This window comes from Mus musculus, chromosome 17 (assembly GCF_000001635.26).
Source record: "Mus musculus strain C57BL/6J chromosome 17, GRCm38.p6 C57BL/6J".
In the NCBI taxonomy this organism is placed as follows: Eukaryota; Metazoa; Chordata; class Mammalia; order Rodentia; family Muridae; genus Mus; species Mus musculus.
In genome coordinates, this window is record NC_000083.6 from 15,318,916 (window position 1) to 15,323,901 (window position 4,986).

The following is a 4,986-nucleotide window of genomic DNA, read 5'->3' on the forward strand; positions in this document are numbered from 1 at the left end:
ATTTCAGAACTATGATCACGACTCTACAACTCCTTAAGTACAATACCCCGCTCCGTGGGAATGCATTCAACACCAACCTTAGAGAGACACGAGCCTAGCTGGCTAACTTTGGTTGTCAATTTGGCTACATCTGGAAGCAACTAAAATGCAAACAGTTGGACAGACAACCAGTGAGGAATTTTCTCTCTATCAGATCCTGTAGGGGAAAAGATCCACTCTAAATCTGGGCCATAAGTTCTGATGACAGTCCATGTAAAAAAACAAAACAAAACAAAACAAAAAAACCATGTGTTTTTTTGTCTGCTTGGTCTCACTCCCAAAGGCAAGCTCATCTATTCTGCAACTAGAGCATTCTTTCACTGGTACTAGAACCTACTTCTTTGGGGATGCTACTAAAGACAGATCAGCAGCCGTAGGAATCCTCCAGAACTACAGATCTAGATTAGGACCACTGAGACATCTGGCCTTTTGGCCTAAACAACTCTCAAATTCTTGTCCTTTCCTTTGAGAGACAGCTATTGGTAGACTAACCAGACTACAGTCTGTAAGCCATTATAATAAATTTCCTTTTAATAGGTTTTTATTTTTAACAGATTCTTGATCCTTTAGAGAACTCCACTAATACAAAACCCTGCCTAATTTAGTGATTGCAGTAGCTGAACAGCGTCGTCATCCAGCCCTGGGCTGACCCGAGGACAAGTCAGACGTTACAAGTGCAGTCTCTCTTTTCTATCTCCATGAACTGTGCCTGCCCCTGGAAGAGGTCAGAAGACCCCCGTTTCAAGCCCTCAGCAGGCGTTGCCTCTACCTGTAAAATTGGAACATCAGGAATGTCCACCTGCCTCCAGCCAGGTCAGAGACATCCTTCCTGACGGAGCCTTACCACAGTGGTTTATTTTACATTCACAATGCAAGACGGGCGTCAGCAACGTTCTGCCTGTGTGCTCAGTACAGAGAACTCCAGAGTAGGAGAAGAACTCAATGTCTGTCCTTGGGTTGACAGAAATTTGGAAAGTTGGTAGAGCACTAGCTACATGGGCAAAAGTTTAAGCTGCTCATCCTGTCCCTGGTATATGAGGTTGACACAGACAAGCAAGAGAGACTACCCAGAAAGAGACGGAGATGCACAGAGAATTCCACTTGGAACCAAGCTGGAGAGGTGCCACCCAAATGCCCCATAGCATAAATGGCACAGAGCAGGCTTGTAGCCAGCCAAGCAGGGTGCCACACAAGAAAGAAAGGGTCCCCAGAGAGGTCGGTCCATTCACAAATATCTTATAGAAAATGGAATTTGTTTGTTCTAATTCACCAACTGAATGGGTACAATGTAGGTGTTGGGGGTGGCCATGAGAAGTCATGGGGTGTGTGAAAATGGAGGGTATCTGCCCAGGATGGGTCTCAAATAGCAGACATGGAGTGTCAGCCCCATGCTAAAGCAACGGAACCCAGGAGTGGGGACTCGTCTATTCACCTCAAGTGCCTCAGATCAAGTACATGCCACCCAACTGTCCTTTACTAGGACTGGAATGATTCCCAACTTAGAGCAAGGTACCGAGGACTGCTTCAAAGGCAGCCTCTGTGTGCAGGAAAAAATCCATCTTCCCCCTCAGCAGCCTCTTAAGACAAGATCTCTTTTTATAGCTCATATAGCTCAGGCTAGCTTCAAACTCATATCTTATCCACCTAACCCCTAGAATAATAGAAAGGTACCATCATTCCCCGCTTTTGAGGCTAACTTTTAATGTATAATTCACTTTACAAGCCAAGATAATACACTCATCCAATCTCTTTCTTGTCCTTTACATAGACTGTGTCTAAAGTAACTGCTTCCTCTCCATCTCCACGTGCTCATTCTACATTAGTAGATCCTTGACTACACAAATAGTGACACATGGTGAGTTGCCAAACCAAAACTGGCCCCTGCCAAATTAGAATTTGCAATTTATAGGAGTGGTCAATATTGGCCACCCGTGTCATGGCCAATCTTCTGTCTCAGCATCAGGTCTCATAAGACCACACCCTAAAGCTGACTCTCACCTGTCCAGAGTCTTGAGGCTGAACCCTACTGGAGCCAGCTGACCAAAGACCAGTCCTGTCCCCTTGCCTGTGCTCCATACTGAATGAGGGAGTGCCTCAAAACTGAATGATGACAGGTTTAAGGGTAGCGAGTGCCATAGGAAAAGAGCAGGAGCCTCTAACACAGACACAGAACCTTCAGCTGTGGCTAGCCTATCTCCAGCTTGCCTTCTTGGCCCCTTGTAGTAGGGGCTATAAAGATCCAAAAATATTTTACCCTGTTCACCTTCACATCTTTTTTTTTCTTTTTTTAGACCATCTGAATTTTTTAATCCTTCTTTACAGGTTACCTAGACCACCTTTGATTAAGAAAACTGTCACAAGCAGACACCAGTTGGTGGCACGTGTCAATTTCCACAGAGTCCTGCTTTGTGGGGTGTCTGAATGCACTGCTCAGGGTCTCTGCTCAAACTTGCTGAAATCACTCATGGCAGATTTTAGTCCACAGGTCGCTTTCCCCCATATTTCTTTGTAAAGTCTTCAGCATTCTTACAGAATTTTTTACAGTCCTTAGAGTATTCTTCAGCTAGGTCAGCCGGAGTGGGTGCTCAGGCTGGGGGTCATTCACCAGTGCTGTGAGGGACTGGATTACTTGGTCAGTCTTGGTGGCTGGCTTCCAGCTTTCAGCACTAATGACTGGCAGACAGACCCGCCCCTTCTCATCGATGTTAGAGTGGTAGATCTTTGTTTCAAATGTGATCTTGGGTGGTTTAATGGATAATCTGCTGGAAAGTTGATGTCAATTCTGAAGGCTCCCTTATCATATGAAGAGTTGTCAGGAACAATAAGCCCTTGCCAAGTCGATAAATTAGCTTCATCAACCTGGATGTTTTTCATTCCACATTTGCGGATCTCTTCAAGCTCCTTCAGCAGCCTCCTGCTGGCCACCATCTTGGATCTCCACCTTCACATCTTATCAGAAACCTTCCCAGACTAGTCCCATGGCATCAAGCCAGCCCTACTTTAGGCTTTCTCTTACCTTATAGGTGTTGGGGAGTGGTAGAGGAGAACACATGTGTGAAAATAGAGGGTATATGCTCAGATGTCTTCTCCTTCCCAGGCCTCTACATATGTAGAGTGTCCTGATTCTAAGCCATCTGAGCCAAGGTAAGAGTGTCATACAACCCTGCAGAGATACAGACTAGGGATCCTCCACACAGAGTTTGTGCCAAAGTTTGTAGATGAAATACCAGAGATATGGGATGAGGAGATGCAATCATCAAGCCTAGGATGACACAGCACTGGGGACCCAGAGACTGATTCCAGAGGTACAGTCCTGTAGAGGGAAGACCAGCAGGGGCCACAGGCAAATGTTGAAAACTCGCCATTCTCTTATGAGCAAAGCTAGACTCACAACAGCTGGGCCAGCCGCAGTGTGCTTTCACACTCCCAATGTGGACTTGGCCATGGAAGGTCACTGTGAAATGGTAGCCCAACATATGCTGAAGATCCACAAATGGAAACCAAAGACTGAAGGTACAAAGTGAACTGGGGCAGAGGGGCAGCTGGACAGTTCAGAGTGTCACATGCAGGAAAAGCCTGTGAGGTAAGCTTTGCACACCAGGGACCACAAAAGTACTCCTATCCAGAGCTCAGATCCAGAGGGTGCTTATGAAGATGGGAGCAGGTAGAGTGTACAACAGAATAAAGAAGGAAAAGGATTCCAGTTAGTGAGTTTCAGAAATAAGGAACGTTCCATACCAAGAGGAACAAGCTTGTCCAATAACAGAAGCCATGAAAGGGAATTCAGAAAGTGCAACTATGAACTGCCCACCATGTTCAGCAGTGCTCAGATGTCATTTACCTGCCCTTCCAAACCATCTGTAATGTCAGGAACAAACAGAGCCAAGTGTAGGTCTTGTTGCTCGCTTGAGAGATGGTTTAAATGTCAAACTGGGTTATGTGTACATTACTGCAATAGAAGTGGAGGGAAATTTAGTTTATTCAAAACTCTGGTAAGTGGAATTTGTATGACCGTCCCCCCTCCTCAATTTAAAGTCAATAACTCCCTAAATCATGAGTTGGCTCTAAACCAGATTGTCTCACCCTGCATCTCTGTGGAAGAGAGGATGAAACCAACATCTTTCCATCATGTCCCCACAATGTTTATGAGGCTAGGACCCACTGACCTCCAGCAACAGCCTCCTTTCTGATGGCCAAACAGAACACCCTGTCTGGGCTCAGTCGATGATGGGCCCACAGGCACCCAAGCTCATTAAGCAATGATCAAGACAGAAAATGTTGCTGAGGGTTAATGAGGGGCTGGTGGCTGAGAATACACAGCTGACAGCCTGGGACCCCTGCCAGGTCCCACCCCAAGGCAGTCCATACTGTTGTCAGCAGAGAAGGATCCAACCCAGAAGGGCAAGGATCACCCCACCTCCTGGAGGCCACCCGCTCCCTTTCCTGTCTGCAACAACTCCTCACTTTCCAGCCAGGCCCAGCTGGGGACCACAGGCTGCTGCATACCATACACCGAGAGCCTCTCAACCCCTTGGACCCATGGCCACCTAATTAAAACAAATTAATGATCTGAGGCAGAAACTGTGTTTAATGAAGCCTTGCTTGGGCTGCACAGGTGCCAGGGCTGTTTGTCTACAAACAGGCAGAGCCCTCCATGGGGCACAGCCCTGACCACCTGCTCCCTAAGCTAAGGATGCAGGCGGGCTTCCCAGAGCGTCCTCACCTTCGATGCGCACAACCCTCCACGGGCCTGGCGTGTCTCCCCACTGCCCTTCCATCTTCTCTACTCAGCTGGGGCCCTCAGAGCTTCCCTTTTCCAAGTTTCAGTTAGCTTGGGCTCTGGCTGTCACCAGGTTAACCAGCACCAGCACGAGAGGGTTTTTAGTGGGTAGAACCAACAGTCCACAAAGCTAACAGTAAAAACAAAAGGGTTTTGTTGTTCTTGTT

General features: G+C 47.0%; 1 pseudogene; it reads right to left on the reverse strand.

Moving 5' to 3' along the window:
- Window positions 1–2,513: 2,513 nt before the first annotated feature.
- Window positions 2,514–2,967, reverse strand: Gm7423 (annotated as a pseudogene).
- Window positions 2,968–4,986: the final 2,019 nt, after the last annotated feature.